General features: G+C 37.7%; 1 protein-coding gene across 1 annotated transcript in view; it reads left to right on the plus strand.

The window, feature by feature from the left end:
• The window catches only part of LOC129976253 (protein-tyrosine sulfotransferase 1-like), a 97,138-nt gene that overhangs the window by 18,959 nt on the left and 60,282 nt on the right, over positions 1 to 17,897 (plus strand). The window lies entirely within an intron of this gene.

The following is a 17,897-nucleotide window of genomic DNA, read 5'->3' on the forward strand; positions in this document are numbered from 1 at the left end:
AGCAGTTCATCACTAATAATGCTCTCTGTCTGCTAAATAATGAAGAGAAAACGTACTTCCACGAACCCTCGCGTACCTTTCACAGTTTAGATCTCGCCATATGTTCACCAATGCTTTTTCCGTTGCTAAATTTTACAGTTGGAAACGATTTACACGAGAGTGATCATTTTCCTGTAATAGTATCTCATGCTGATGGTGGTGGTACGACTCAAGGTCGACCTCGCTTCCTATTCCAGCATGCGAATTGGACTGATTTTTCACAACTGGCTAAAATTACTGAAAATATGATTAACACAGCAGATATCTCGTCAGCAGTACAGATAGTCCACGATTGCATTATGAAAGCCGCAAATAAATGTATCCCCAAAAGCTCACCCCGTCTACGGAAATTCCGCAGACCGTGGTGGAACAAGGCTTGTCACGACAGTTATAAGAAACAAAAACAGCTTTGGAACAAATTTCGCAGATACCCAACAACAGAAAATCTTGTTGCATTTAAGCGAGCCAAAGCTTATGCTCGCTGCATTCGACGGCGTAGCCAGAGGGAATCCTGGCTTAAATACGTCTCCTCCATCACTTACTCTACCTCTAGCAAACTACTATGGAGGAAAGTGAAGGCAGCTAATGGAATATATCCGGAATTTTCATTTCCTGTGTTGAAATCGGGAAATGTAATTTATTCCTCACCTGTAGAAGTTGCCAATGTTCTCGGGCGAGCATTTGAAAAAGTTTCAGCTATTAATTCATACAGTCCTAAATTTCAAGTGAACAAAAAGCGAGCGGAAGGAATTAATTTAAATTTTACTGCACGTAAATCTCTTGCGTACAATAACGCTTTTAATATGTTTGAGCTGAAGAACGCCTTGCGTCAAGCACATGAAACTAGCCCTGGTCCTGATGGAATCACTTACAGTATGCTTCGCCATTTAGATGAGGTGTCGCTGTCCAATTTGTTAAAACTTTTTAATCGAATCTGGTATGAGCATAAATTCCCTAAACAATGGCAAGAGGCAATAGTGATTCCAATCCTTAAGCCGGGAAAGGATCCTGCCAGCCCTTTGAACTACAGGCCAATCGCTTTGGCAAGTTGTATGTGCAAAACTCTCGAGCGTATGGTCAATGCCCGCTTAGTGTTTGAGTTGGAGAAACATGGATACATCTCACCATTGCAGAGTGGCTTCCGACGAGGACGCTCAACATTTGATAACATAGTTCTTCTGGAGACACAAATTCGTAATGCCTTTGTTCGCAGGAATCATCTTGTTTCCATCTTCTTCGATATTGAAAAGGCTTACGATCGTACGTGGCGTTACGGTATTCTTCAAACACTTTTAACTTTGGATTTTAGAGGAAACCTCCCTGTTTTTATTCAAAATTTTTTGACTACTCGGATATTTCGTGTACGTGTCGGTAATTTTTATTCCGATCCTTTTATCCAAGCTGAGGGTGTTCCACAAGGAAGTGTCCTCAGTGTTACGCTTTTTATAACTCACTTTAGCGAAATTCTACAGCAACTTCCACCATCTGTTCAAGGGACACTATATGTTGACGATTTGCAGATTTCTGCTCAAGGCTGTAATATGCACTTGATTGAAAGGCAACTGCAGAATGCAGTGAACAAACTAGTTTCCTGGTGTGAAAGAAATGGGTACACTCTTTCTCCAGAAAAGAGTCGTTGCGTACATTTCTGCCGGAAACGAAACATGCACCCAGATCCTATAATTAACATTCAAGGAAACGCCATTCCTGTTGAGGATGACGTGCGATTCTTGGGAGTGATTTTTGACAAAAGACTCACTTTCCTTCCGCATATTCTATATCTGCGAAAGAAGTCTGAGAAATCTCTTAATATCCTAAAAGTGCTGTCAAATACTTCATGGGGAGCCGATCGCCCATCCCTTCTCCGAATATACCAAGCCGTTATTTTATCCCGTATAGATTACGGTTGCATGGTCTATGGTTCTGCACGCCCTTCAGTTTTGTGCAGGCTTGATACGGTGCATCATTCTGCCCTGAGAATTTGCTCTGGTGCTTTCCGCACATCACCTGTAGAAAGCTTATATGTCATCTGCAATCAAATGCCTCTAGATCTGCGACGTCGGAAATTAATTGCACAATATTATTTCCGAGTGCAATCGATTCCGAAACACCCTGTTAGGCAGTTGTCTCTACCAGTTGGTCTTCGTAGACTATACGATGCACGCCCCTCTCACATTCTTCCCTATTGTGAGAGAGTAAAAATTCTGCTGAATGATTCGGGACTTCATGAGACTACAATTCATCCTATTAATTACTTTTCTTTCCCACCTTGGGATACTCCAAATTTCTCATTCTTGAACCCGTTTACGGGATTTGACAAATCCACAACAGCACCTATTATCTTTCAGAAGCTCTTTCAACATCATCGCAGCCAGTATTATTCGTACACAGAAGTATTCACTGATGGGTCAAAATCTAATAGTCATGTCGGTAGTGGTGTAGTTTTACCTACTCAGACATATAGCTACAGTTTGCCCACATCATTCTCTGTTTTGACTGCTGAATTGGTTGCAATAACACATGCCCTTGAAGTGATTTCAACTTCTTGTACACGCACCTTTTGCATCTACACTGACAGCAAGAGTGCTTTGGAATCTCTTTCCAATTTCAGTTATTTAATGCATCCGGTTGCTTTGGAAATCCTGGTTTTTCTTCAATCCCTTGAAAACAAAGGGTTCGAAATTCTATTCTGCTGGGTTCCGAGCCATGTCGGAATACAGGGAAATGAAATGGCAGATGCTGCAGCAAAATCCTCAAGCACTTTTCATGAGCGAGCGCTTCCGCATGGCGATGCAAAGACGTGTTTTGCTCGGCACGTTCACATGTTGTGGCAACGATCTTGGGATCAGCAGATTTCTAATAAGCTGCATTCTCTCCAACCAATGATTTGCTTATGGCCTACCATTCCAGTGCGTGGGCTTGATGTAAAATTGGTTCGGCTCCGCATTGGTCATACACGATTCAGCCATAAACACCTTTTATTTGGTGAACCATGTCCAAAATGCACGACATGCCATACAGTTTTAAGTGTACGTCATGTTTTAATCGATTGTCCTGCTTTTAATAATCAACGGTTACGATTTTTTAATACAGTGTCTATAGAAATTCTTGAACTACTGGGTGAAAAACCTCACTCTAACATTTTTAAATTTCTGCAGACCATTGGTTTGATGCATTTTATTTAAGTTTTGTCCAATTTGGAATCTTTTTCGTGTGTCAGTAATTTATGAACTTTTACTTTTTTCATGGATGTTTTTTAAATACCATTTTAATGCATCGGTTGCGATTGGAATTTTTAACCTTGCCTAGTTTTTTTTAATCGGAATAACCTCTTTAAATATCTTTGAAATGCTTCTTACCATTTGATTGGCGCAGCATGGCCAGATATGGCTTTTGCGCCATAAAACCTAAACAACCAACCAACCTCGAAGGGTGTTATTACCTGCGGGGAATTGTTTAATGTTCCTTTGGAGGAGATTACTGAGAAATTACAAAATCAAGGAGTGACGCATGTCCGCCGCATTGCTATCCGGCGTGATGGACAGTTACAAAATACTAAACATCTTATTTTAACTTTTAATTCTCCAAAATTGCCAGATTCAATAAAGGCCGGCTATATGAAATTGCCTGTAAGGCCTTATATACCTAACCCTTTAAGATGCTTCAAGTGCCAGCGTTTTGGCCATTCAAAGACTAACTACCGCGGGACTTTAACTTGCGCTCGTTGTGCAGTAGTTGGCCATGAGAGCACTGAATGTTCATCGAAAGAGAAATGTGTGAACTGCAAAGGAGAACATACTTCTTTCTCCCGTGATTGCCCTGCTTGGAAATTAGAAAAAGAAATAGTCACAGTGAAGGTCAAAGAGCAGGTATCATTCCCTGAAGCTCGACGAATTGTGAGAGCTAGAACACCTGCATATGGAACCAGCTATGCTCTTGCGGTTAAGGGGCAGCTAAAAACTGTGGGAATTCAATACGATACAAAAGATTTTAAACAGGGCTCTGGATCCGATATTCCAGTTGCAATTGTAGATACCGAATCCGATCATAACCCTGATTTTGTTCCAATATCAACCAAACGCGATAGAAAGAAACCCAGGTCTACTTCTCAAAAATCTTTATTACTTAAGCTTTCGAAGAAAAATAAATCTAAAACAGATGTGAAAAAGTTGCCTTCGTTCACAGTAAAGAATTCTGTCGCTTTGGGGCTAGCGACTGAGGGCTTAGTTCAGAAGGACTTACCGTCCTTATTTGGCATGCCCAATAGTCCTGATCATATTTCACTCCATCCGTCTGAAGAGGAGGAGGATTTATCTATGAGTTGCGATCCTTCGCATGCTCAAAACAGTGTTTTTAAAGACAAACCTCCCATTCCACTCTCTTAATGGGTACCTACATTTCCTGGAACTGTCGGGGTCTCAGGTCCAAAATTGATGATATTAAGAAAATAATTAATCACTTTCATCCTTCTTGTTTGGTAATACAGGAAACTTTCCTGAACTCAAAAATTTCTCTAAAACTCCGTGGTTATAATATAGTCCGTAAGGATGCAAACACAGGAATAAATAATTCTGGAGGTGTCTGTATCCTAACTTCTAAGATTTTTCCCAGTACACCTCTTAAATTACACACTCCCTTACAGGCTGTGGCAGTTCAGGTTCATACAAGAACACTTGTTACAGTCTGTTCTATTTATTTGCCACCACATGAAGTGATTAATCAGCATCAGCTTAACAATCTGATTGCCCAGCTTCCTTCACCTTTTCTAATACTCGGCGACTTCAATGGACACAGCACTTTATGGGGTTCTGACAGTACAAATTCTCGTGGGCGGCAGATCGAACAGTTTATTACAAATAACTGTCTCCGTCTGCTCAATAATAATGAGAAAACGTACTTCCATCAGCCTACACTTAGCTTCCATAATCTTGACCTTGCCATATGCTCTCCTGATATGCTACCATTTCTGAAATTCACAGTTGCAGGGGCCCCTCAGGGGCTCACCTACTATAGGTGAGTACGGGTGTCCCAATCCCGAGGTACCCAGGGATCTTTACTCCCTTTAGGTTTACTCTCCTCTGCGCCTTCTGCTGTCACCTTTGTTTTTTCTTTCCCTCGACGGCAAGCGAGGGAGCTCTCCATGAGAAGCTGTCGCCACTCTGTTTGCTTCTTGCTTCTCATGGACAGCCAATGTCCCACGTGTTGGCCGTGCGTGGCGACCCATTTGAAAGACGGGTGGTGCACTGTGGTCCCCTGTGCATCAATCGGCTGGTAGATGGTCACCCGAGTGGCTAGTCTGCTAGGGATCAAGCGAAAGGGTTACTCCTTGGGCTTGGCGTTAAGGGTGGTTACTGTCCCCGGGGGTAACTCCCAGCGTATAGGTTCCGGCTAGCACTGAGGTGTATGCCGAGGCTGGAAAAGACCAGAGCCGGTAATTGCCTTCCCTTGTAGGGCTCCGTGGTGGGCGGTGCCGTCGGGCCCGAATCTCCTTCAATATCATATGGCTCCTCCCAAGAAAGGTCCCTTTAGTGGGCGTCACATTATTCCTCAACAAGTCAATTTTGAAAACCATTTTGATAAGTTTTTCGTCATCAAACGTATTTCCGAAAATAATGAAACGTTTGAAACCGTTTCGCCATTTTTAGTGCAAAAGGCTATCGTTGCAACTGTTGGTGACATTACATCTATTCGCAAGATGCGTTCTGGTGACTTGCTTGTCGAGGTAAATTCCCGAAAGCAAGCCCAGCAAATTCAAAAATTGAAAGCGTTATCTACAATACCTGTCAGTGTCAGCCCACACCACTCGCTAAATATATCTAAGGGTGTCATAACTTGTGGTGAAATACTGAATCTTCCTGTAGACTTAATTACAAAGGAATTGAAGTCTCAAGGTGTCACAGATGTCCGCCGCATTACCATCCGGAGAGACGGCAATATAATTGAGACAAAACACCATATCTTAACTTTTAAGTCGCCAAAATTACCTGAATTTATATATGTGGGATATATAAGGCGACCTGTCAGACCATACATACCTAATCCCCTGAGGTGTTTTAATTGCCAGCGTTTTGGCCACTCGAAGTCGAACTGCCGCGGGACCCTCACTTGCGCCCGCTGTGCAGGAAAAGAACATGATATCCAGCAGTGTACCGCACAAGAAAAGTGCGTGAACTGCGGGGGAAATCATACATCCTTCTCTCGATCGTGTGAACGTTGGATTTTAGAAAAGAAAATAACAACAATTAAAATCAAGGAAAACATCTCATATCCTGAGGCTAGGCGGAAAATCGCAATACAAACGCCTACGCCTGGTGTAAGTTATGCGTCTGCTGTACAAAAATCTTTTTGTGCAAATTGTACATGTCCCAGTTGTACGAAATCTGTCAAAGCAGGAAAGAAAACCTCTGAATCGGATACAGAACAATCCATAAACAGTGCTTCTGACACTGACAAACAAGTAAAACCTCAAACCAAATCTAGACCTCAAAAGTCAATGAAATTAAAACTTGCAAAGCGTGGCCAAACGCAGAAAGATCTATCTGCGAAACTTAACCCTTCAACCGGCTGGAACGTAGAAAGTCGCTCCAACGTGTCTCTTGAATACCGGCTGGAACGTAGGAAGTTGCTTTCCGCAAACTGCTATTAACCCGGCTCCAACGTAGAAAGTCGTCAATGCTTTCCCCCTTAAATGCAATAAACGGGGTGGGTCATCTGCTTGTTAAGGTCATTTTGTGGTTTTCGCTGACAGTTAGAATTTGGGTGGTCCCTCCAATTAGGGGAACGAACTCCCGAAAAGGGGAAATAACGCTTTTCGTAAGAATTCGCGATTGCAGGATCGATTGGTGATATGAGCTGTATACTTCATTTCTGATTTGGATATTTCATTATTTCGCCACAAATTTAATATCCAAATGAAAACTATTATACTTATTAAAGGTAGGGAATCCCTCATATTTACATGTCATAATCATGTATAACAGTTAATGATTGTGATTAGTTCGCAAAAAAGTACGTTTGAACTTTTAATAATACTTTTATTAAAATGCTGTAAAATATAAAAAAACAAATCCTTATATAAAATTTTTAAATTTATTTTCATCCCAATTATTAAGCGAGACAAATATTTATTTATAAATGTAATTTTAACTATTGTTTAAGCTTTGTATATAGATTTTGGCCAAGCATTTAATACGTAATGAAAGGCAAATTTGAAAATTTTTGGATCTAATTATTTATTTTTTACTGTTTAGAATGAGTTTTTAGTAAAAGCGTTTTTAATTTTTTTTATAGACGTTTTTATTTAAAGTATCTTGATAAATGTAGTTACTATTATTCTCTTATACTGCTTAATATTATTTTTTATTTCACTATTTAAATACAAGCGTTGTTCACTGGTTTTTGCAAATCATATTTGTCTTTCGTTTTTTTTTGGGGGGGGGGGGGAGAGGGCTCAGGTTATAAAAAAAACCGCTTTTTTTATAAATATAAAAAATATTTTTTAGAAATTATATCTTTAAAATATATAATTATATTATAAATATATATTTAAAATCTCTATAAAAAAATCAAAGCACATTCAAATGGGAGGAAGAGTTGTGTCTTGTGACGGGCTGCGAAAAGCGTAAATGAAAAAAATTACTTGGTAATAATAAGGACTATTAAAAAAAGTTTGGCATATGAAAGAAAGAAAATATATTTAATAAATGGAAAACATTTATTTATATTCTTCAAAATTGGATGATGTGTATGATATTGCTTTGAAGAATAGAATTAATAAATGTATCTGTGCAATTATAATTATTGCTTTGCAATAAAACAGCATTAACTATTTAATGAAATTAAATAAATGCATTAAAGGCTGATACGATTTCTAACTGTTTGAACGTATCAAAAGGCTGTGGATTCAGAACTTTTTTTATCTATGGATCTCGGTTCCTTTCAATTGCTAGTATTCGGTAAGAAAATCCATGTGTTTCTCTATGTGAAAGTAGTTTTTCGGCTTGTTCGCATTGTTAAAAGAAGTTTTACGATCAAATCAAGCAGTAAAATGTCGGTAGGTTTAGTGCTTAAAGTTGCCCAAGTTACATTACAAAGAGAAGTGTTACATCTGGTGAACAACAGCCTATTCAAGGAAAATTAGTGTCTCAAAATGGGTTATATAGAACATGCGCCAGGCAGATTGTACAATAGAAGTACTTTTAATACGAATCTTGCATTGAAAGGGAGGATATTTTCCCTTGCTAGGCATTCAGCAAGACAAGAATTAATTCTTGAAAGAGGTTTTGAGTAGTTCTTTTAATCTTTACCATTCTTGAAATTTATGAGTCTTGGATTCAAAAGATTAATTCATCACTCCTGAAAGCGGTGTTCTTTTTATTAAGTTAACGTGGGTATTATGGCAATAATCTATGAAAAAAAGATTTTAAGCTTTGCTCTTTAATCAGTTTTAGATTTTATGTCAAACAAAGTGTGTGCTCTACTATTTTTGATTTTCATATCCATTAAAGTTTTTTTTTTCATAGAAGATTTAAAGACGTATTTCTTAATATATTCAATAATAAGTAATGACTAAAAAATAAAATAAAAAATTCGATTTCTCTGTTCACTAATACAATGCAAGTGGGTTTTCTTACTAAATTTGTTTATATTCTGGTTGAAATTCGGCTATTGATCAGATACTACTGAAGATTGTTTCCAATAGAAAAATTGCTTCCTTTAGGAAATTTATTTCTAATGCACTTCCTAAGGGCAATCCTAATAGCAATTTTCAAAAATGAGCTAAAAATGTTTCACCAATGCTTGATTCTGCACTTGAACTTTATCTAAAGTATAACAGAATTTTTAACAAAAGCATACCACTGAAAGATACTCAGCATTAAATAATTAGTTGGATCATATCTTGATATCAACAATGGAAAAAAATTAGGTTGAAATGATAGAAGCAACAATGAAGACAATTTAATTTCACTTCCATAATGAAATATATTGATGTAAAATATGCTTAAATTCGATAAATTAATATACAAATGTCAAATTAGTTAATTTACTTTTCTTCGAATTACCACGGAAAAATTTTAATTAAAAATTTTACTATGCTTTAAAAATTCATAATTTACGAAAATAGTAGCGTTTGAATTTTTAAAAAGCTATTTGTGAATATTATTTTTGCTTTGATAAAAAGTAGTTACAGATGATAAGAACATCATGAGACATTTAACATTATGAGAACATTTTAACATCATGAGACCACGATGAGTCATCTGTGACTAGACCACCAATAACTTGCTGCTTTATCACACCAACATGATTCTCCGACCTGTCTTTGCTAATTATTTCTATGATGTAACAATTCACGCTTATCTCTATTTTTCTTAAAAATATAAAATAACTTATATATATATATTATTTCTGATTTAGCACAACCTTCTTAATATGTAATGTCATTGTTAAGCAAATTTTCTCCCATCCAATTTTTGTGACCGGAGGATAAGATCATTTAAATGAAGAATTTCTGCCCTTCTTGCACAAACTGGAAAAATAAGGAACTGGTAAAATAATAAAATAATTACAAATTCATTAATATCTATAATTTGTTTTATTTTAATGAGTGTGCCAAAATTTGTAGCAAGTATTTTTATTGTTGCAATGAAATAAAAACCTTAATTTTCACTCACTGGTTTTAAACGTTATTGAAGTTATGATTACTTACTCTAGATTGTTTTTCATTTATTTTATTGTGAATCTACCTTTTCAAATTCACATGCAGCGAAATACCTTATAAATATTGCCAGGGAAATTCGTTTGAATTGTTCAGAAATGAAGAGCATGGAAGCAAGAGTCTGAAAGGGTAATTCTTAACTGTTGGACACATGCAGCTAAGTCTCATTTTTCGTAAATTATCTACGAGATAATTTACGAATTTTCATAAAAAATCATAATGTTGTAACTTAATAAAATGGGTACAGTTGAAATTTTGATTTCATTGATGGAGTTAGATGAAAGAAAGATTCTTCGCAATATATAACGCCAGAGAAATGCTTGGATTTATGAAAATATTTCTGCACTGACTATAAGTCATTTTTACCAAGATTTGTGACAAAATTAGGAATGATATAAGAAATTGACATTCAAAATATTCACTTATTAAAAATATGAATGAAATGATGATTTTTATCAGATATAAGCCGCGTGAGTAAATGGATACACTATGTTTTCTTATTTTAGCATTAAAATTAACTTTAAAAATTTATTATTTCAACTTATTTTTTAATTATTTCAAAATAAGATAATTAGTCAAAAATATTCAAGTTAATAATATTTTCATCAACATATTATCATTAAAATATTCACCTACTATATATTGACAAAAGATTGTTTTATTATTTTTCAAAACTTAAAAAAATGAAATGAAAAACAAAAATCAAAAAATAAACAAAAATTTTTTATAAATTTTTATTTATAATTTTCAATAACAGATTATAACAGATTTATATCCGAAATGAATGTAGTATTTTTAAATTAATAATAATTTTTTATAATTTATTTCAATCAGGGAGCTATAAATCATGCTATTTTCATTTCGAATACCAAATATGCGAGTAAAAGGCTTACAACTAAAAATTAGAAAAAACTTAAGTAAAATTCACTGAATGTCAGTAAAAAGAATGTATTATATTCGTAATGCAATTTGATGAATGATAATTCCTTTTAAATAATTTATTAAACAAATTTTTCTATTACTAATGAAAATTTATAAAATCATACTGCGGATTTTTTTTTAAATTTATTTTTGAACAAATTCTATTTTCTGCAAACATTGCAGATTAAAAGAGAAGTTCTTAGTTCTCAGAGCGAAAACCAACTTCTTAGTTGAAAAACCGCATGGCAATTGCCCTGCGTCGACAGATTTATTACTTGATTGATCAGTCAGTCCTATTCAAAATCCCCGGTGTTTAGGGGGTGGCGATGGTCGAGACGCGGGAAAGTTTACCCCCTGTTGTTAATGGTCAGGGGAAAGCAAAAACATACCAAGCCGGTTTAGGAACGTTCTGCCAATTTCTTTTCTAGTAAATTGTGTTCAACCTTTATTTTGACTGCGGCCGTTTTAAGAACATTCTTAAGCTGGACAGCCGACGCTCGATGGGTTAAGAAATCTATTAGAAAAAATTCTGTCGCTTTGGGACTAGCGGCACAAGGTTTAGCACATAAGGACTTGACGTCCGTATTCGGTGGTAAACGTAATAGTCCCGACATTAAACTGCACCCATCGGAAGATGAGGATGATTTTGATATGAGTTGCGACGTTTCTGCAACTCCTACTGTTGCTCCTTATAATTCTGTGACACATCTCTCTTAATGGGTACCTTCCTTTCGTGGAATTGTCGTGGCATTCGGTCCAAACTTCAGGACATGAAGACCATTATCAACACCTTTCATCCTGTTTGTTTTGGTGTTCAAGAGACCTTCTTGACACCCAACATTCCATTAAAACTACGAGGCTATAATTGTGTTCGGAAAGATGCAGGCACCGGAGTGCACAATTCTGGAGGTGTCTGTATTTTGACATCAAATCTATACCCAAGCACACCGTTAAATTTACATACACCTCTACAGGCTGTGGCTGTACAAGTTCATATCAGAACACTGGTTACAGTCTGTAGTATCTACTTACCACCTCATGATGCCATTAACTTACAAGCACTTAACAACTTGGTGGAGCAGCTTCCAACACCATTTTTGATCATTGGAGATTTCAATGCGCATAGTTCCTTGTGGGGTTCAGGAAATACAAACATTCGTGGGCGACAGATTGAACAGTTTTTAACTGATAACTGTCTCTGTCTGCTCAATAAGGATGATAAAACGTATTTCCATGAACCCACACGTACCTTCCATAATCTCGATTTGGCCATATGTTCCCCCGAGCTATTGCCATTTTTGAATTTGAAAGTTGGGGATGATCTTCATAATAGTGATCATTTTCCTCTAATTGTATCTCATGCTGATAGAGGCTGTGGAACCTGTCTGCCACAGCGTTATCTATTCCAGCGAGCGGATTGGGAGACTTTCAGACAATTGGCAAAAATTACAAAGTCTATGGTCAACACTACATGCGTCACGGAAGCAGTACGAAACGTCATTAAATGTTTAATTAGTGCCGCTGAAAAAACAATTCCTAAAACTTCACCACGCCTACGGAAATTCCGAAAACCCTGGTGGAATGAAGCCTGTCGTGACAGCCACAAACAGCAGAAAAAGCTGTGGAACATCTTCCGAAGGTACCCCACCACAGAAAATCTCGTCGCATTCAAACGTGCCAAAGCCATTGCTCGTCGCATTCGTCGTCAAAGTCAGAGGGATTCCTGGAGAAAATATGTATCTTCGATTACATCTTGTACTACAAGTAAACAGTTGTGGAAGAAGGTAAAGGCAGCAAATGGAGTCTATCAGGAATTTTCTTTTCCTGTTCTTAAAACTGGAAGTACGACTCACTCTGCTCCATTGGATATCGTTAATATTTTTGGGCAGACATTTGCACAAAATTCCTCTATTGATTGCTATAGTTCTTCATTCATAGCAACTAAGAATCGCGCGGAAAAACAGTCTTTGAAATTTCATACTCGAAAACCTGTTCCGTACAACTGTGAGTTCAAGATGATTGAATTAATTTCAGCTTTATCTCAAGCTCATGATACCAGCCCTGGCCCAGATGGTATCACTTATAATATGCTTCGCCACTTAGATGAGGTATCGCTCTCCAATCTCCTATATCTGTTTAACAGAGTTTGGAGTGAGCAAAATTTCCCATACCAGTGGCAAGAAGCTTTTGTGATTCCCATCCTGAAACCGGCAAAGACCCTGCTAACCCTCTGAATTACAGACCGATTGCTCTAACTAGTGTCCTTTGTAAGACACTTGAGCGTATGGTCAATGCCCGACTTGTCTTTGAATTGGAGAAGAAAGCTTGCATTCCGCCCCAACAAAGTGGTTTTCGTAAAGGAAGTTCAACTATTGATAACATTATTCAAATAGAAACCCAAATTCGTAACGCGTTTGTCCGTAGAAATCACCTTGTCTCCATTTTCTTTGACATAGAAAAGGCATATGACCGTACTTGGCGTTATGGAATTTTAAAAACACTTTTCGACTTGGGTTTTAAAGGAAACCTCCCAATTTTTATTGAACGTTTCTTGTCGACTCGTACGTTTCGAGTACGATTGGGAAATTTTTATTCTGATGCTTGTATTCAGGCTGAGGGTGTTCCGCAAGGAAGTGTCCTCAGCGTAACACTTTTTATCCTGCATTTTAGTGAAATTTTAAATATTTTGCCACCATCTGTCAACGGAACGTTATATGTCGATGATTTGCAGATATCTTGTCAAGGGAGTAACATGCACTTAATTGAACGGCAATTACAAAATGCTATCAACAAATTGTTGAGTTGGTGCGATGACAATGGACATAAACTTTCAGCTGAAAAGAGCAAGTGTGTCCATTTCTGTAGAAAAAGGAGCATTCATCTTGACCCTATCCTGTCAATAAGAAATATTATTATTCCTGTTGTTGATGAAGTGCGGTTTTTGGGAGTGGTTTTCGACAGGAAACTCACTTTCCTCCCGCATATCTTGCAATTACGGAAGAAGTGTGAAAAGTCACTAAATATCCTTAAGGTGCTTTCCTGTACATCTTGGGGTGCTGATCGCGCATCCCTTCTTCGTATCTACAATGCTGTTATTTTATCTCGGATGGATTATGCATGTATGGTTTATGGTTCTGCCAGATCTTCTGTTTTAAACAGGTTAGATACTATTCATCATGCAGCTCTAAGAATTTGCTCTGGTGCTTTCCGCACTTCACCTGTGAAGAGCCTTTATGTTTTATGCCATCAGTTACCGCTTGAATTACGCAGAAAGAAAATCTCTATTCAATACTATTTTCGAACACTTTGTGTCCCACAACATCCGAGTTCTCATATTCAATTTTCTGCTTCCATCCGCAGACTTTATGAAGCTCGCCCTTCTCACATACTACCTTTCAGTGAGAGAATCAAAGGCATTGTACACGAATCGAACCTGAGCAACGTTACTTTACAAACTTCTGACCCTTCGGTTTTTCCACCTTGGGATATACCAGTTTTTTCCTTCTTGAATCCTTTTTCTGGCTTTGACAAATCCACAACAGCTCCGATTGTTTTTCAGCAAATTTTTAATTCTCATCGCAACCATTATCATTCCTACACACCTATTTACACCGATGGTTCAAAAGCAGATGAACATGTTGGCTGTGGAATAGTTTTAGGATCTACTATTCACAGTCATCGCCTGCATAACTCTTGTTCAGTCTTTACTGCTGAATTAACAGCCATTTTTTGTGCACTTCAGCAGATTAGAGTTTCTACCCAGCGTAAATTTTGTATATACTCTGATAGCATGAGTGCCTTGAAAACCCTTTCTAATTTTAGCAACCGAATTCACCCGGTTGCTGTTGATATTTTATCCTCTCTACATACGCTTAATAATAATGGTTTTAATATAATTTTCTGTTGGGTTCCTAGCCATGTTGGTGTCTTTGGAAATGAGTTGGCGGATAAAGCTGCAAAAGAAGCTTCTTTGTTTCTGCAACAATCTCTTGTATATACGGATGCGAAGAGAGCATTCTCTTATTTTATTAATCAGTTATGGCAGAATGACTGGGATACACAGGTCCATAATAAGCTTCATTCAATAAAAACTTCTGTTAATTTGTGGCCTGCTCTACCTATGCGAGAGATTGATGTAAAACTGACTCGTCTTCGCATAGGGAACACCCGTTTTACCCATAAACATTTGTTGTTTGGAGATGAAGCACCGAAATGTCCGACATGCCGTGTAGACTTCACTGTTTTACACATTTTAATACAATGTCCCTCCTTTAATCATCGTCGCAATCATTTGTTTTCTTCGCCATTATCATTAACACTTCTAGACTTAGTGGGTGAATATCCCCCAAAAATATTTTTCGCTTCTTAAAAACCATTGGTTTTTATAATTCTATTTAGTTTTTATTGCCTTTTAAATCGTCTCTGCTCCAGTTTTTGTTTTACTTTTTAAATTTACATGTGGAATTTAAAAATATTGGTCAGATCAACTTAATTCTTATAACGCTTTTAAGTTGTTATGGAAAATATTTTAATCGTATGTCTGGCGCAGTTTTAGCCAAAACATAGCTCTTGCGCCAATAAATTTCAACCACCAACAACAACAACACAGTTGCAGGGGATCTTTATAATAGTGATCACTTTCCATTAATTGTTTCCCATGCTGATAGAGGCGGTGCGACTCCATCTCCTCCGCGTTTTCTATTCCAGCGGGCAAATTGGACTGGTTTTACGCAACTTGCAGACATCACCGAGGCAATGGTTAAAGTATCAGATATCACAGAACCAATGCAAAAAGTTGTTGAGTGCATTATTTATGCTGCTAATAGCACCATCCCAAAATATTCCCCAGGCCTGCGTAAATTTCGAAGACCATGGTGGAATGATGCTTGCCGAGATAGTTACAAAGAACAAAAGAAAAGATGGAATATTTTTCGTAGGTATCCATCAACCGAAAACCTTATTGCTTTTAAACTTGCCAGAGCTAATGCACGGCGAATTCGTCGTCTTAGTCAGAGGGAATCTTGGATTCGCTTCATATCAACAATTACTTCCTCAACTTCGAGCAAATTGCTTTGGAAAAAGGTTAAAGCCGCAAACGGTATTTATGATGATTTCTCCTTTCCAGTACTGAAAACAGAAAATGGGACAGTTTCATCTCCCGCAGACGTTGCAAATACTCTCGGGATGGCATTCGCACAGGTTTCCGCTGCTGAGTCATACAAGCCTACTTTCGTGGCTATAAAGAATCGCGCGGAACGAAAGGTTTTGCGGTTTTCTGAGTTTAAAATGTATGAATTGATTTCAGCTTTCTCTAAAGCACACGATTCCAGTCCTGGCCCGGATGGAATAACCTATAACATGCTTCGACATTTATCTCACACTTCTCTCTCAAATTTGCTGTACTTATATAATCGCATTTGGGTTGAACAGAAGTTCCCTGCACAATGGCACGAAGCTATTGTTATTCCAATCCTCAAACCCGGCAAGGACTCTTCTAACCCTCTGCACTACAGACCTATAGCGCTCACAAGTTGTTTGTGCAAGACACTGGAACGTATGGTGAATTCCAGGTTAATTTTCGAATTGGAGAAGAGAGCATGTATTCCTCAAATGCAGAGTGGTTTTCGCAGAGGACGTTCGACATCTGATAATATCGTCTTTCTCGAAACTCAAATCCGCAATGCATTTGTCCGTCGGAATCACCTAATTTCCATATTCTTTGACGTTGAAAAGTCGTACGATCGCACTTGGCGCTTTGGCATTCTTTCAAGTCTTTTAAATTATGGATTTAAAGGAAATTTGTCTACTTTTTTAAAGAACTTTTTATCTTTAAGATCATTTCGTGTTCGAATTGGCAGTTTTTATTCAGACCCTTTTATTCAAGCTGTGGGAGTTCCGCAGGGAAGCAGCCTCAGCGTCACACTTTTTATTCTTCATTTTAGTTAAATTCTCAAAGTTTTACCTTCATCTGTTCAAAGCACCTTATATGTGGATGATCTCCAGATCTCCTGCCAAGGCAGCAATATGCGCTCAATGGAACGTCAACTGCAAATTGCAGTTAATAAACTTATTGATTGGTGTGGTCATAACGGACATACGATTTCTCCGGAAAAAAGTTGTTGCATTCACTTTTGCCGGAAACGGGGCCTTCATTTGGATCCTGAAATTTATATTGGGAATGTCAAAATTCCTGTAGTGGATGAATTTAAATTTTTGGGAATAATATTTGATCGTAAGCTCACTTTCCTTCCACATGTCTTACATCTGCGGAAGAAGTGTGACAGGTCATTGAATATTCTCAAGGCATTATCAAGAACTTCATGGGGAGCAGATCGTACATCTTTGCTTCGAATTTACGAAGCAATTATTCTTTCACGCATTGATTATGGATGTATGGTGTACGGGTCTGCAAGGTCTTCCGTTTTACGCCGACTGGATACCATACACCATTCTGCCTTAAGAATTTGTTCAGTAGCGTTTCGAACCTCGCCAGTGGAGAGTCTTTACGTTGTCTGCCACCAGCTGCCATTAAATTTAAGGCGCCAAAAAATGTCTGTATTGTACTACCTTCGAGCTCTGTCAATCCCAAAACATCCTTTACAATCTTTGGTGCTTCCTGTTCGTCTTCGGAGATTATACATGGCTCGACGTACTCACATTGTTCCATTCTGTGAAAGAGTTAAATTACTCCTTGAGGATTCGGAACTACGTGATGTGAGTATTCAGACCCTTCATTTATTCTCATTTCCTCCGTGGGATATCCCTCAATTTTCCTTTTTAAATCCTTTTCATGGGTTTGAGAAAACAACAACGGCCTCAGTGATTTTTCAAAAACTTTTTAGTTCCCATCGCTGTCAGTATTCGGCTCATATACCAATTTTCACAGATGGTTCCAAGTCAAACGATCATGTTGGATGTGGTATCATTTTAAATACACAAGTAATCGGTTATCGTTTGCATACTTCTTTTTCAGTCTTTTCTGCTGAATTAACGGCTATTCTCTATGCACTACAAACAATTGCTGTCTCTACTGAGAGCAAATTTTGTATTTATACCGACAGCATGAGTTCTTTGAAAACACTCTCTCATTTTCATGGTCAAATTCATCCCACCGCCCTGGAAATTCTGGATCTCTTAAGAACTCTGAAAAACAGGCACTATGAAATTTTATTTTGCTGGGTTCCGAGTCACGTTGGGATAACAGGAAATTGAACAGGCT

This window comes from Argiope bruennichi, chromosome 7 (assembly GCF_947563725.1).
Source record: "Argiope bruennichi chromosome 7, qqArgBrue1.1, whole genome shotgun sequence".
Taxonomy (NCBI): domain Eukaryota; kingdom Metazoa; phylum Arthropoda; class Arachnida; order Araneae; family Araneidae; genus Argiope; species Argiope bruennichi.